We start from the raw sequence: 17,017 nt of genomic DNA on the forward strand, positions 1-17,017 counted from the left end.
TGACTTTATCTGGGAGATGACATTTTTGATCTTGTGTAGAGCGAGGAACACTCTGACTTCTGCTTCAACAAAGTCTGGAAGGCTTAGGCATCCAGTCCTTGTGCTGCTGCTGTTAACGCCTGTTTATCAGATTATTGAAGGGCAAGCTGCTTGCCTCAGAATGTGCTTGCTGCTCCCAGAGTTTGTGTCATCCTCTCCAGGCCCAGGCCTGATAGCTTTGAACAAACAGAGCTCTCAACAGACTAAAGCTCTCAACCTTTCAGTATGACCAAGTGATGTAGGTGACCTAGTAATCGCAGTTTGCAGCTTTTCAAAATTGGTGGTGTTAATCTCAGAGAAGTCGAGTGTAGAGTAATGGTTACCCAAGGCTGGGGAGATGGAGAGAGATTGGCCAACAGGTACAACGTCACTGTTAGGAAGAACAAGCTCTTGTGTTTCTAGTGCACAGGAGGATAACTTTACCTAATAATAATGCATTGTATATTTCAAAGAGGTATAAGAGAGGATTTTGAATGTTGCCACAGCAAAGAAAATGATAAGGGTATAAATTGAATACGTTGATTACCCTGATCTCATCCTTACGTGTTATATACATTGCAACATTGAACCCAATAAATACATAGTATTATTTCATGTCAATCCAAATAAAAATAAACTACTTCACTTAAATCAGTGGTAGTTTTGGATGCAGAAGCTAAAAATTCTGAGAATCTCTATTGGATTTGTTATTGTTGTTGTTTATTTGTTGGGTTATTTATAAATGGATGTGTTTTAGAGTCACTGTTAAGGTGTGGTATGAACTGGAATGGACTGGTTCTCAAATCTTCCATCTCACCAGAAACCTCTAGGGAGCTTTGTAAGTGGCTTCTACCTTTTTTCCAACTTGGACACCTCTACCTTTTTTTCATCTATCAGGATAATTCTTGCCATGTGTGTTGGTGCACACCTGTAATCCCAGCGTGTTGGGAGGCTGAGGCAGGAGGATCACGAGTTCAGAGCTAGTCTCAGCAAAAGCAAGGTGCTAAGCAACTCAGTGAGACCTTGTCTCTATCTAAAATAATAAAAAATAGGCCTGGGGATATGGCTCAGTGTTCGAGCACCCCTGAGTTCAATCCTCAGTACCCACTAAGAAAGATAATTCTCATGGGACCTTGGTCCACTTTGGGAATCCTAAAATAGGTTATCCACCTCATCATAACCCATCCAAGTAGGAATCAATTTCCTTGAGCCATTTAAATTTTATGATGCAATATTGGCCCTTACAGCAGATTTTATTATATAGGACAGACGATCCTTGTTACAAAACACAGATATCAAGTGAGGCCTGAAGTCTTTGGAACATATAGTACATTGGGCACAGATCCTCTGGCCTAGATAATACTGAATTAAACTCCTCCCTTTCTTGCCCTCCCACATGGAACTTGGCAAGAGAACCACTGTGAAGGCTATTCTTAAAACCAAGCCTGTTGTTCAAATCTGGCAGTGAAAAGGGCTTTAAGACTTGGGTCCACTCCTAATGGAGCCTCTTGATCCAAGTGCTTTAAAGTCTAGACCTTTTGTGTCTTTGTTGATGAAGACCGAGGTGTAATATACCATTTTAGAATGTTCCATTCTCTCTCCTGGTTCTGTCGGCTTTGAATCTGTGTTTGCTTCCTATGAGGGAGGGGTGTGACTTGGAGCAGGTGACTTTAACCTTGCCACACTTTGTTTCTTTACGAGCTGAATGGGTTCAGTGGAATCCATAGAGTTATTGTAGGAATCAATGGAAGCACACGTAAAGCATTAGCTCATTATTTTTCATTTGGCAAAGGCTCCATAACTGTGGTGTCACATTATCATCCTGGGGGTGGGGTAGGGGGGTTACAATGCAAATGGACAGCAGCTATTGTCCTGCAGTGTCAAATTTGGGATAAGGTGGAATTATATACCCTAGCGCTGGTAAGCAGAACGACAGGCTCTCAGAATAGAACAGAAAAATGATTGCATTATCCCCAAAGGAGATGTGACTGCTGGTGGCCTTTTGCTGACTCTTCAGGGGAGACATTCATCCCCCAAGGAAGGACTTTCTTTTCAAGCTGAAGTTAGAAGGGATTGGGGCTGGGGCCACTAGGGGAAGAAACCGAAAGAGGAAATGATATGATGTGACAGTATCTGACACACAGAAAGTACCCTGCAAACAATGGTGGAAAAACATGGGGCTTGATGGGGAGAGAAACTAGTCTTTTCTTACAAATTTCTGAAAAAATGGTTGTTATGATGAAGACCCCCGAGGGGCAGAAGCACCAGGTGAATATCATGTGATGTGCTCAGCAGGATATTTGGCACACTGTAAGATTGAAAAGACATTAATGTCATTATTCTTTGTTTCTATGATGGGGAAGAGAAGATATAGGACTAGAAATAAAAGAGTGGACCAGGCAATGGAAACATTTTAATACTGAGATTTTACTCACTGGGACTTGAGATCCATGGAAGCTCTTAGATGGGGTGTGTAGTCAATGAGACTCTGCGCTCTGGTGATTTCAAGGTTATGTCCTCAGGGAACAGCAAGAAGGGACGAAGTTCTCCCCCCACACCTCCTTTCCAACAGGGATGTATTGCTTGGGATTGGATCCGTGCCCACCTGATAGGTGCACAGGGATGCCAAGTTGTCTCCTGATGAGCCTCTGTAGCTGGTCATGAGCTCTGTGTCCACTTCATATGGCTCTTGGCTGTGGCCAGGCAATCAGTGACATGTGGGAGTGTACTTTACAGGGATTGCAGAAGATTAGAAAATCCATCCAATTGGCTCAGAGAGGAGCAAGGGAAGACATCTGTGTGGGAGGCTGGGGCCTTTGGCTTGTAGGCTCACAGTGAGTTCAGGTGCAGGTCGGATATCGTGGAGGAAGAGATCCACAGGCGGGAGTAATTTAGGAGCAGAGCACAGGTCTGGAAGTATTATTCTGACTATCATTCACTTGGACGGTTATCAAAATCCCAACTAAGGAAAGATTGTAGAAAAACGAATAAGAAAGGAATAACAAGCCTAAGGAAATAACTTCCCTTTTGGTGCTCTATAGGAAGTAGCAGCACCCAGGGGTGCCTCATTGAACATTCGTAAAAATCTCTTCATCTCCTCTGTAGGAATGTGATCTCAGTAAAAGCAGCAGTTTGTAGATGATGCAAAGCCACTAGAAGGCAGGTTCTTGGGTTTGGCTGCCCACCCGACTTCCTGCCCCAACTCCTGTCTCCTTCTCCAAGCAGAAATTCAGTTGCTTTCGCTGGGCCTTTGATGACAGAGTAACAGAGACCAGCTGAAAAGAATCAGGACGAACCAGGCATTTCTTATAATTTAATGTAAGCAATTCAATGACGAATGGAGATCTCCATCCGCAAGAAGGTACTGCAAAGAGGGCGGCTGTTGGGCTTTACTTAACCTTCCGCTATCAAGGTGACACTGCAGGGAGAATGAGTGTCTGATTGGCCACCTGCCCGCCAAAGAATCATCTCCCCTGCATGAATCATCTGCAAGAATCATCTCCTCCTTAGCCTACCTGTGGTGAAGCATGGGGGAGTATTAGAGGAGGGTAGGTTAGGAGGAATTTGGAAGCCAAGGTGTGCTGAACCTGGTGGGTAGATTTGACACTCAGGAATAGTCCTATTATGGTTCCCTTATTGGATGACTGTGCCATTCCTCTCACCTGGGCCTACTGAGGACATTTTCCTGCCCTGTTGACCTTGGACTGGGTTCTGTGATTCTCTTTAGTCAGTGGAAAGTTGTGGAAGGTATATGAAGAGAGAGCTCCAACGTGCTTTCTTGGCTTGACTCAGCCTCTCTGCTTCTGCTACCTGCCATGAGAAGACCATGACTTAGGGTCCCTGGTAGCTGCTGGTCCCAGAATGAGAGAGATGTGGAATTTCCAGGACCCAGCCTGTAGCACAGCTGTCAATCACCCCAGCGTATCCAAATACTGGCGAGCAAGAAATAAATGTCGCTTTTTGTCCACTACCAATGTTGTTTTTTTCTTTGCCCATTCATTTTGGCCACACTGCATTATCCCAGCAGAAATCTGACCTAGACAGCAGGCAAGCTGACTCTTCTATCTGCTCTTCAGCCAGAAGACGGAGAGGAGCCAGAATGGGCAGCGACGTGAGAAATGAATCCATCATGTCTAGGGTCACAGAGCCCACCCTCCACTGGACCACCACTAATTGTCAATCATGCCTGTGCTGAGTATTCAGTGATCATCTTCTTTCCTTTTAAAATAAAACCACAACTTGTGCTTTCATATTCTGATTAACAAAGGCAATATATATCATTAGTGTTAATTTAAAGGTGTAATCAGCCGTGTCAGTCAGGTAAGGGAGAAAATGGTGCCATGGACCTTTTCCAAATTCCCACAGGCTTAAAATATAAAAAACTCCTTCAATAGTGCTGACAGCACACCTTGCCTGTTATTATAGCTTGGGTTTTGTTTTTGTTCCTGTGCCAGTACGAGAATATCATTAGGTTACAAATCAGATCTAACGGTTTCGATTATTGTTCATCTTGAGCTCTGTGCTTTCTCTCCATTAGTTGTGGCATAACAGAAATAATTTAATTTATTAGTCGGCCCATCTTCAAAAAAGGCTTTTATTACCAAATGTGCTTGAGGACATGGCGGGGGGGGGGCACGGGGGGAGAACCACAGACCTGTCTTCAGCATCTCAGGAGGGAAAATTGCTAGGATATAACAGGTTTGCAGATAGATGTGTGGTTTTGCCCAATGAAGAGATACTTGTTACCTGATATAGCACATCCTTGCTACAAAGAACAGATTTTCTGGCACCTTCTTTCTGGTAGCTGCAGTTGGTTGTTTTCAGCACGTCAAAACCATGATTTTAGATTTATTGTCTCGGGGGTAATTGAGCAATAGTTGCTGGCACTCATGCATCTCCTACCCTTTGTCAATCCGTCTGCCTGCCGTTCAGCAAATATTTATTCTCCATCTTTTCAGGGCATGGCCAATTTTTCTTTTATACCTAATAGCCTTTTACACAGGTTGAAGATTATTCAAAATGGATATGTACCTTTTAGCAGTACAATGAAAACTCGCCAGTTGAAGCTCAGATTTGTTACTAAATTTCATGTTGCCTCCTAGTGACCGACTTAGTTGCTTTCCATAGTGGAGCCTGTGGCTCTTTCCGAATAGATATGGGGTGCCTGTGTATACCAATTTAAATTCAGACTTGTCATTACATTTCCGTAGGATTCCAGATAGTTCCAGCTTCTTTTCAAAGTGGGGATGGCAAGATTAGCAAAATGTTCCCTGGCCTTTGTGGGTTTTGTTTGTTTTCTTCGAAATACTAGGGGTAGAACCAAGGGCCTCTTGTATGCAAGGCAAGTGCCCCACCACTGAACTTCATCACCAGCTGGCATCCAAATCTTTAAAGAAGTACAAGCACTCTCAGGGCTTTCCTCATTCCCACTCTCCCCATGTTGACTCATCTGTGAGTTCCTTCAAAGATGTGCAAGGAGCGTGGGAAGTGTTGGAGGACACCCAGGTGGACAAGGATGCTGTGAACAGCTGTTTTGCTGGTTTGACGAATATTTAACGTGGACCTACTGGTTTAGGATCCTGGATTTACTTAAATGTGCATAATTGCCTGTAGGATCTGTAGAGCTGCCCCTGTGATTTATGGTGACATTTAAATTTTAACTTCCATAACTAATGTTGTTACAGGTAATGAATAATTGCTTAGATGATCTGAAACAGGTTTCCGCCAATTACTGTTCAGCAAAGACCAGTGTCTGGAGGTACTTGGACAGTTGAGTGAGGTGGAATAGGGAATTTTTTTCTAGTATGGGATTTTGTGTTTGTCTCCACTTCCTGGTAAAGGATAGGGTCTGAGGCTACAGAGACACTATGGAATTTAAGAAGTAAAATCTTTTTTTTTAAATATTTATTTTTTAGTTGGACACAATATCTTTATTTATTTATATGTGGTGCTGAGGATCATACCCAGGGCCTCACAAATGATAGGTGAGCGCTCTACCACTGAGCCACAACCCCAGCCCAAGAAATAAAGTCTTATTTGTGTTTTTCTATGTGTGGAGGGGTTTACGTTGTTTTTTTGTTTGTTTGTTTTGTTTTGTTTTTTGGTTTTTAGCTATCCTGGTATGAAGAGTTCTGGATGCCTATAATCATGGTAGTTATAGTAATAGTAGCTATTTATTTATTTTTATTTTATTTTGGGGAGGGCGTTTGGTGCTGAGAATCAAACCCAGGGCTCTGTACATACTGAGCATGCATTTTTATCACGCAGTATTTGATTGGGTTATACTTCCAGCACCAATAGTAGGCATTTATTGAATGCGTACTGTGTTCCTGGTTCCTCCCATGGAACATCTTGTTTGACTTAGCCTAGTAGACCTAAGATGAAACAGTTATTACTTTTCTCATGTGGCACAAGAAGCAAAGTCCATGTTCCAAGGAAGGTTCTGTATGTTCCATTTATATGTTGCTGTAACATGCCCTCTTCATGTATTACTTTTTTTTTAAAAAAAATTTATAGCTATAGATGGACAGCATGCCTTTATTTTATTTACTTTTTTATGTGGTGCTGAGGATCAAAGCCAATGCCTCACACATTGTCACTGAACTCCAGCCCCAGCCCGTATTACTTCAGTTCTTATAGAAACGTCAGATACTATATTTAAAGCAATGACATTCAAGTGCACTAAGTTAAGGACCTGTTGAAAGTCATACAACTCGTTAGTGGAGGAGCAGTAATTGAACCAGACCCCATATCTTCTTTGTTAAGAGCAACTACTCAGTAACTGTTCAATAAATTATCAAACTGAGGGATGGACTTTGACTGTTTCCACCCCAGACAGCTTATGTGAAATCTACCAGGAGACCTAAGTGTAATGGTCATTTGCATTGTTGGTATATGACCTTGCTGGTGTACAGTGTCTCTAATAAACACACAGTTTCTGCTTGCGATTGATTGATTGATTGATTTATATGAAGTGCTGAGGATTGAACCCAGGGCCTCCCACATGCTAGGCAAGCATTCTACCTCTGAACCTCAGCCCCAGCGCCACTTGAGTTTTTCTTTGTAACTTCAGAACTGCTATTGAGGTCTCCTCAGACCCCAGGGAAATGTGAGTCACAGAGAAGGTTGCTCACAATTCTAGAAAATTGGGATTAGATACCTGGGGTGCCTCATCCATAAGCAACATGAAAAAAGTATATAGAAAAATGTGGGTGCCCCTATAGGGTGTGTCTATTGCTTTTTACCCGTGTCTCACTTTCTTCTTCTTTTTGTTCGTCTAGGGTGAGGGGAAAATTAATTTTCTTCTGGAAGGGCTTGGGAAAATGCGTTTTGTTCCATGGCTCTTCTCTGTCAGGTACATAACAAGAGTGCTTGGCATATCTGATCTCATTTACCCCTGGTGGCAACTGTTAGGGAACTAGCAATTTATAGTATTATACTGTAAATAAAGATGCTGAGGCTTAGACTAGCCAGTGGTAGAGACAGGATTTAAAGTCACATCTGCCTGGCTTTCAATGTGGTCCATTTTCCCCTCTGCAGGTCGGCCTCAGATTCCGATTCTACGACCCGCCTGCTCATTAGGCAGATAATGGCTACTGCTTTCCCAGATTTAGTTTTGTTTAGTATTAAAAGAAATCTCATTGTTTCATTTTTTCTGTCTCTATCGGCTGCCACCCTGTTTCCAGTGCAATCTTGGAGATGGAATACATTACGATGGGGATTACCATTTCCCTGTGTCCCCTCTCATTTGAGCTAATCAGAGAATACGAGCTTATATTGTGGCAAGATTGTTGGGACCCAGATCATGGGCCTTCCTTGTTTTACTGAGCAAAAGTAGTTTATCCATTCTTTATTGCAAGTGCTTATGGAGAACCATATTGCTCTGTGGTTGCAGTTATTACTGAGCAAGATGAAAGATACAGTAACAATTTATTAGGTTAAGGGAGGTCCATGCAGCCATCCAATACATATTTATAAAGCTCCTGTCCATGCTGGGCACTGGTATAGGCACTGGAGATACAGGAGTGAAAAAAGCTGGTCAGGATCGTGATTTGCTATAGAAGCCTAACTAGTCTTTGGAAATTGTACAGGGGCCTTTTCATCCTATTCATTTTTATTTCAGGCTAGGCTGTTTTATGTCCTAAGATCCAGATGACGACTGGCCATCTGGAACCCCTGAAGATATTCTGTCAAGAGCAGAACCCATAAGTGTCCTTGTGGGTGGCTGAACACCTCTTTTAAGCTTGTTGGTGAAGTCTCTAAGGTGACTTCAAGATCATCTTTGCCAAGCTTCCACATCTGTGTGGAGAGCATATTGAGGTCACGTTTAAATAACTAGGCTACTCTGTTCAGAGAAGGAAGGTTGACGGGCTGCTTTGGTGGGTTGACATTCCTGAGCAGAATCCATAATGCAGAACAAATGGCAGACTCCATTGGTCATTTACTGAACATGTGAGCTTTCCTGGTTCTGAAGGTTTTGAGGACCAACAACTCCTTGGAAAACTTCTCCCCACAGAAATTGCCCCATGAATTCATATATTCAGATTGCTTATACAGTTTTTGAAGATGGTTTGAAAAGGGATGTGGAGGGTTGTTTCTTTGGTAATTCTAATGAGAGATGATGACAGGTTGAGGATGAGGGGACGAGTGACCAGATTTGAAGTTTGGGTGGTGGTGCTGGAAGAACAGATTCACTTGTAAATTCTCATCGAAATGCAGCTTTTGGAGTAGAGATATTTAAATTTAATGGTAAGAAGCTTGTTGTAGTTAGTGTTTTCAGTGATCAATTTCCTTATGTGTCTATTTGGGGATATATTTACAAACAGCTATTGATAATGTGAAATAAAAGTAATGCTTTTATTTCAATCACTAACATTTTTTTTTTTCATGGAATAAGCTCTTGAACAATTTCACAGAAAACATTGGTAGGTGGTGTTTTTGTTTTTTTTTTTTTGCCTTTTGGAGTCAGTTGAGACATTTTTAATGTACCTTTAAATATTTCTAAAAAAAATGAAATGTTTAATTGATTGTTTTGTCTTGAGAAACATTATAATTTGAGTTGTCAGTGTTTTCTGAAAAGAGAACAGCCCTGGTGACAGTTTTTCAATCTCACATTCCTCCATTAAAAAAAAAAATTGAAACAACTAGGGAAGCTAAATTATAAAATCACAAACATATCTGCAATACAACTAGGTCATGAGGGGATGGGGTGGTGGGTCAGTGGGAGAGCACTTGCCTAGCAAGCGTGAGGCACTGGGTTCGATTCTCAGCGCCGCATATAAATAAATAAAATAAAGGTCCATCAACAACTAAAGACATATTTAAATTTTTTTTTTTAATCTGGATTATGAGGTATCTCTGTTCATCTCACAGTACATGTGGATGGGATAAATCACAGACAGCTATGGGACTGTGTGGAATTATCCCTGGAGGGAAGAGACAGAAGACCTGCACCCCCAGATCAGCTGCAGATTACAGGCACCCATGGGAAAGTGTGGTGTGCCCATATGGAATGTTCGTCTGAGACTGGGAATGGTTCCACAGGATGCTAAGTTCCTGGATCAGGGCAAGGAGACTGTCTGTGGTATACAGCAAGGTTTGCTGATGCCAGGGTTCCCCCATTTCTAAACTAACAAACTGAATTTCCCTTCTAAGGCAAAACACCCCACCCAGCAGGAACTGTTGGGAGTTAAACCCCAACTGAACCTTTAGATGGAGGCTCAGGGTCCAGGGAAGGGAGGGTTCTGTCAAGAATGGTGTTGAGACATTTGTGAAAGCAGAAGGTCACAGGTGTTAGAATCATTTTATGAAAATGCAGATGTAGATGTTTGCAGGTTCAGCAGTTGTTTTGCAATGTTTGTTTTACATTACCTTGAACAGAAGAAAAGGATTCTAATTGGACCCCCAACAAAGCTCTTATAAAGAAGCAGTCTCTTAGAGTTGAAAGCTACATTCCCTGATATATTAGTCTTAGAGAAGTGAAGAGACCCCCCCCAAAAAAAAAAATTCAGGCAAGGCAGAGAAATAAAAGGAAACAATTTTAGAAAGTGAAGAGTAAACTTGAAAAAAAAGTCACAAAAGGAAGTAAACACAAGTGGTAATTGTGTTAGTAATTTTTCCATTACAATAATAAAATACTTGAGATTGGGGGCTGGAGGTTATGATTCAGCCATGGAGCATTCATCTAACATGGGAGAGGCCCTGGGTTCCATCCTTAGCACCACAAATAGATAGATAGATAGATAGATAGGTAGATAGATAAGTAAAAAGGTATTGTGGGTTCGATCCTCAGCACCACGTATATAAATAAATAGATAAGTAAAATAAAAACGTATTGTGTCCAACTACAACTAAAAAATAAATATTAAAAAAATACTTGAGATAATCAGCATATAAAGAGGCATGGTGCATTCTGGTGCACAGTTTTGGAGGTTCGGTCTGTGGGTTGTTGGCTTCATTGTTTGGGGACCTGTGGTAAAGCCCACTTTAGTGGGGAAGCTGCTCATTTGTGCTGGCCTGAAGTGAAACAAGGAGATTGGAAGGGGTTGGGGTCTCATTATTGTCTTTGAGGATGAGCCTCCAGATGTTCTAAGGCCTCACCGCCTCCCGATAGTGTCAAGCTGGGGGCCGGGTCTTTAATACATGGGCCTACTGGGGACAATTTAGATTCCAACAGTAGCACTACTATAAGAAAAGTCAAGGAAATGGTTCAGTAGCTTATGTCTATAGTCCCTGTGACTCAGGAGGCTGAGGCAGGAGAGAATCTGAGACCAGCCTCAGCAACTTGGTAAGACCCTGTCTCAAAAAACTAAAAGGTCTGGAATGTTGCCCAGGGGTAGACCACCCCTGGGTTCAATCTGCACCCCATACCCCCGAAAAAGAAAATAACAGTAGAGCAAACAGGTATAATTTCCTTTTTCTGTTTCCTCTCCCTGTCTCTCTAATTTTGATGGTATATACACTGCATAAGTGAGCTACATCCCAACCATTTTATTTTTATTCTTTTTTACTAACATTTTTATTTACTATTTTTTATGGAGTGCTGAAGATTGAACCCAGTACCTCACATGTGCTAGGTAAGCACCCTATAGGTCTATGCCACCACACCCAACTATGATGGATTATTTTAATAATCAAAGAGAAAATAGGTGCAATAAGACTATTCAAAAGAAAAAACTTGAAAATAAACAGGAAATAATAATAATAATACCCTAAGAAAACCTGATTGACATAAAAGTCTTTTTCTGGGGGTGGGGTTTGAACCCAAAGGTGCTAAACCACTGATAGCCCCACAAGATAGTTGGCACTATCAGGGTGCCTAGCCCTTTTTATTTTTTATTTTGAGATAGAGTTTCACTAAGTTGCTTAGGTTCTTGATAAGTTGCTAAGACTGGCCTAGAACTTCAAATCCTCCTACCTCAGCCTCCTGAGTCACTGGGATTACTGCACCCAGCTGAAATAAAAGTCCTTGAAATCTACATGGAAAGGTTTATTGTATTCCTCAGAAAATCATCTCATATCACTTCTGAGACAGTATAGTGGAGGGATGGATCATTAACAAAAGGCAAAAACAAGCAAATCCTCTGAGCATCATGGAAAAAAAGACTTTATTGCTGTCAGGAAAGGAAACTGAATTCTGATGAATTTTTTTGACAGTGTTGTAATACCCCAAAAAACAAGAACAATGCAATATCAATTTAGGATGAGCAAGGACGAAAATATGGGCATGAATTTCATAATGGTCCAAGCTGATCTGCAATATAAATCAGGCAGGTGATTATGAATATACCAGCAACCAAGAAATTTTATTTCTATGTGAGTTTATTTTAAATAGATATTTTTTTAAGTTGTAGATGGATATAACACCTTTGTTTTACTTATTTTTTTTTAATTTTTAATTTTTTATTGTGGGTTGTTCAAAACATTACAAATTTTTTGACATATCATATCCCACACTTTGATTCAAGTGGGTTATGAACTCCCACTTTCACCCCATACACAGATTGCAGAATCACATCAGTTACACATCCATTGATTTACATATTGCCATACTAGTGTCTGTTGTGCTCCGCTGCCTTTCCCATCCTCCCCCCTCCACTGTATAACCCTGAGGGTCTCCTTCCATTACCATGCAATTTCCCTTCTCTCTCCCTTTCCCTCCCACCTCTCATCCCTGTTAAATGTTAATCTTCTTCTCCTGCTCTTCGTCCCTACTCTGTTCTTAGTTACTCTCCTTATATCAAAGAAGACATTTGGCATTTGTTTTTTAGGGATTGGCTAGCTTCACTTAGCATAATCTGCTCTAATGCCATCCATTTCCCTGTAAATTCTATGATTTTGTCATTTTTTAATGCAGAGTAATACTCCATTGTGTATAAATGCCACATTTTTTTTATCCATTCGTCTATTGAAGGGCATCTAGGTTGGTTCCACAGTCTTGCTATTGTGAACTGTGCTGCTATGAACATCGATGTAGCAGTGTCCCTGTAGCATGCTCTTTTTAGGTCTTTAGGGAATAGACCAAGAAGGGGAATAGCTGGGTCAAATGGTGGCTCCATTCCCAGCTTTCCAAGAAATCTCCATACTGCTTTCCAAATTGGCTGCACCAATCTGCAGTCCCACCAGCAATGTACAAGTGTACCCTTTTCCCCACATCCTCGCCAGCACTTGTTGTTGTTTGACTTCATAATGGCTGCCAATCTTACTGGAGTGAGATGGTATCTTAGGGTGGTTTTGATTTGCATTTCTCTGACAGCTAGAGATGGTGAGCATTTTTTCATGTACTTGTTGATTGACTGTATGTCCTCCTCTGAGAAGTGTCTGTTCAGGTCCTTGGCCCATTTGTTGATTGGGTTGTTTGTTCTCTTATTGTCTAATTTTTTGAGTTCTTTGTATACTCTGGATATTAGGGCTCTATCTGAAGTGTGAGGAGTAAAGATTTGTTCCCAGGGTGTAGGCTCCCTATTTACCTCTCTTATTGTTTCTTTTGCTGAGAAAAAACTTTTTAGTTTGAGTAAGTCCCATTTGTTGATTCTAGTTATTAACTTTTGTGCTATGGGTGTCCTATTGAGGAATTTGGATGTGGTGCTGAGGATCAAACCCAGTGCTTCACACATGCTAGGCACATGCTCTACCACTAAGCCCCAGCCCCTCCATGTGAGTTTTTTAGGGATTAGTAGCAGCTAATCATCATGGAGTTTTCAGTGAACTGGGGAGAGGTAGCACTGAAAGCTACATAGTTTTGTAACTATTATGGCGAAAATCATTAAGAGTCACTAGTGTCACCACTAGGGAAATGTATATGGATCTTACATATTTCCTGATAGAAATCTTCAACATTATCTGTTAAATAGTTCTGCCAACAAAATGTGCATGGTCTGATCCAGCTTCTGAATCTTACAAATTAACCGAAAATAAAATGGTAACATGTTTATTGATAGGATGGGCAGGCAATTAAGTAAACTGGCAAAATCCTGAACATGGGAAGCTTCACAAAACAACGGGGGTATAAGAAGATAAAAAGGGAACTTTTGGGTTAAGGGATTGAAGAACACATTGATTTATCATCATGCATAAATCTTATTTGGATTTTTATTCCAGCTACTGCAAATTGAGAAAATTATATAATTGAGAAAATGTGAATAATAGATTTTAAGGAAATGCTGATTCATATTTTTAATGTATCATGTTTTTTTAGTAATAAGGCAAAAGAACAGATTAAGAAATAATGTTTAGTGTGACCAATTAAAAAGTATGAAATGATGACTCATTCACTTGAGATCTTAGCAGCTGCATTAGCCAGAGAAACAAAATTAGCAAAGAAATTTATTGTTCAGGTTAAGCAACCCTGATCAAAAAATCCCAAATCTGAAATGCTCCAAAAATCTCAAAATTTTGAACATTGATATGGTACCCCAAGTGGAAAATTCCACACCATGATATTGCTTTATGTAAGAAAATTATTAAGGATATTACATAAAATTACCTTCAGGCTATGTGTGCAAGGTCCAGATAAAGCAGAAATGTTTCTATGTTAGGACTTAGGTTTCATCCCTAAGATATCTAATTATGTACTTGCAAATATTCCAGAGTTTGAAAAAGAAAAAAATTCAAAAATCTTAAACACATCTGTTCCCACACATTTTGGCTAAGGGATACTAGGTCTGTAGGAAATTGTCTCATGTGATTATGGAGGCTGAGAAGTCCCAAATCTGCCATCCTCAAAGTGAACGTATGGGAGAGCCAGTTGTAGGTTCTTATCTGAATTTGAAGTCCCAAGAAGACCAATGCCCAAGAAGACCAATAGCAACAACAACAAAAATCATACTCAGGTAGAGAGAAGGTGAATTTTTCCTTTCTCTACCTTTTTACTTAATTCTGGACATTAGGAAATCGGACAATGCCTACCTACATTTGCTTTATTCAGCCACCAGTTCAAATGCTATCTCATCCAGAAACACCTTGACACATACTGTTTATACCAAATACCTGGGTACCCCAGGGCCCAGTCAAGTTGACATATAAAATCACCCATCCTGGTAGAAAACACTCCATTTTTATTTTTCATTCCTGTGTTCCTTTGGTCCTTGGGGCTGTAAGTGATCAAACATTTATTTATTGGTCTTGAATCACTGTGGTCATCAAAATGGAAAAGCAGATTTTACAGTTCAGTAGTGAGGCTCCTGACCACTGGGGATTGTTCAGATTACAGGCTCAATATTCATCTTCAGTGGATCTGGTTTTTTTTTTTTGCACTACCTGTTATCGTGATGGAAAAGTGTATGTGAGTGGAATTTCTTGGGGTCCCTTGGACACTCTAGAGAACTTAAGTACTTGTTACCTCTAACACCTTTATTCAACTTGATATGTTTTGATTCTCTGGGAATATTTATGGGATTATTCTGTTCCCTATATCAAGTATTTCAAATACGGCTATCCTTAATCAGGCTTTTAAATTTAATTTTAATTTTGGATACCAGGGATTGAACTCGGGGGTACTCAACCACTGAGCCACATCCCCAGTTCTATTTTGTATTTTATTTAGAGACAGGGTTTCACTTAGTTGCTTACCACCTTGCCATTGCTGATGCTGGCTTTGAACTTGAGATCCTCCTGTCTCAGCCTCCTTAGCCGCTAGGATTACAGGTATGCACCACCATGCCTGTATGTATGCAATCTTCATTTCAGTGTTCATTTGTTCTAACTATTGGTAGCTGCTACTTTGTCAACATTTCTGACAGTAAATAATAGCAACAACAACAAAAAATCATACTCGCTGTGACCAGTTCTTGTCTTCATGACCTTCCTAGGTTGGCAGAAGAATTGTTTTACATGATGTCATCCTGGATCATGGGTAGGCTTTTTGCTTCCCAGTTGCATGCCAGAAAACTGGGGCTAAAATGATAAGTGACATGCTATGAATTATAAAGGCAATGAGGGAAAGCTAGGATGACCCGAAGGGTACAATAAAGAGGAAAAGAGTTAAGAGAAGGATAGACAGGTTAAGGAGGTATGAAGAGCAGTAAGTCATGAGCTGTGAGGGAGATTCATGAACAGCCGTATGAGCCATGACACATTTAACGATGACAGCGACAGCAAACATTCTTCTGGAAAATCGGGCTGAGATTTTCTACACTGTCCAGAGGAGTAAAGAGTCACCTGGAGATTTTGTAAGTTGAACTGGGCAGGTGCTACCTAGTCAGTGCAGGGCTGTGACCCCGTAATTGGACTGCCTCTGGAACATACCTTAGTCTGTGTCTTACTCCTTTATCTCCCTGGGTTTAGGTAACTGTGGTCCAGAGAGGTGAAGCAACTTGCCTATGTGCTTAAAATGAAGAGGCAGAGCCAAAAAGGGAATCTCTTATGTTCTTTCTGGAAGCATTATGACTTTGCTCACTGAGTTTTGTTTGTGGAACAGCTCCTGCAAGGCCAAATTCTTGTCCCTTCAGTTCTGTTTCTTTGACTTCGTGGCCTGTTTTTTATTGTTTCACCTCTTGTCTTTCCTCCCACATTCCCAAATGTGAAATAGAGAGATTGACTTTCATGTTATAATTGGAAAAAGTAGAAGCAGGCCTGAAGATAATTCTGGCCTGAAGATAATTCTGGCCCCAGAGGAACCTCAGTTTGATGTTAAGAGAATTATTTTCTTTCTCATCCCTGAGTTTAGATTTAACTTTTTCATTAAGGAAGACTCACAAGTCAGCATTGCCCCTGAACTTTCTTCACAATAGCCCACTAGTGGAAGCATCCGGAGCCAGTCCTGGTTGTGAATGCAGAACACCAATCTTCTGTAGAAAAGGGGAAGGGGAAAAGAAAAAAAAAAGAAATTCTGTCTTCACAGGGATCCTTCTTGTTTGGAAAAACCAAATGGACAAGAAAAAATAAATCAGACACTTGAAGGAAAGGAGGGACATCTTTGAGAGCATTATATTCCTGAACATTCTCATCGTCCAGAGATTTCCTTGCCAACTGAAGCAAAGAGGAATTTTCCATTGTGAAACTATTTTCACATGGCCATGAACAGGATATTTTTGGTGCAAAAGTAGTTGCTGGTCCTTAGTGTAGCAACCTTTTTACCCTTTGAGTCAGATGTATTGCTCTTCCAGCCACACACAGTAGGAGACTTTTCTCAGTCACAGCCTCTTCAGACCTTCCCCATAGAAGGAGTCACAGGAAAGGAATATTCGTTTTGAGACGGAATTTTCCAAGGCTAACGGTGCTTGAGAATATGTTTTTTGCTTCTGTGGACAGTGAAGAGGAAGGGAGCCATCCATTCTCTGATGCTGTTCGGGATAGCATCCCTTTGATAGTCCTTGTGCTACAATCCCTAGTTAAGAATTCCTGAGAGCTTTCAGTCTCTAAGGGTATTTACCACCATCCACCCCAACCCATTATATGGCTTTTGTTATTTTTCCCCCCAGTACTGGGGGTTGAACCCAGGGACACTCTACCACTGAGTTACAGCCCCAGTTCGTTTTTTTTTTTTTTTTATTTTGAGACA

At 40.8% G+C, this 17,017-nt stretch overlaps 1 protein-coding gene and 1 long non-coding RNA gene across 3 annotated transcripts in view; one reads left to right on the top strand and one right to left on the bottom strand.

Moving 5' to 3' along the window:
* The window catches only part of Ptprg (protein tyrosine phosphatase receptor type G), a 708,054-nt gene that overhangs the window by 232,246 nt on the left and 458,791 nt on the right, over positions 1 to 17,017 (top strand). The gene's annotated exons all lie outside the window — the stretch shown is intronic.
* On the bottom strand, positions 989 to 16,437 carry LOC125616266. The gene is made up of 3 exons (XR_007346894.1): positions 16,298 to 16,437; positions 3,664 to 3,673; positions 989 to 998 (listed from the first exon to the last, which is right to left on the bottom strand). It is a non-coding gene; the product is annotated as an uncharacterized LOC125616266 (long non-coding RNA).

This window comes from Marmota marmota, unplaced genomic scaffold (genome assembly GCF_001458135.2).
Source record: "Marmota marmota marmota unplaced genomic scaffold, marMar, whole genome shotgun sequence".
In the NCBI taxonomy this organism is placed as follows: Eukaryota; Metazoa; Chordata; class Mammalia; order Rodentia; family Sciuridae; genus Marmota; species Marmota marmota.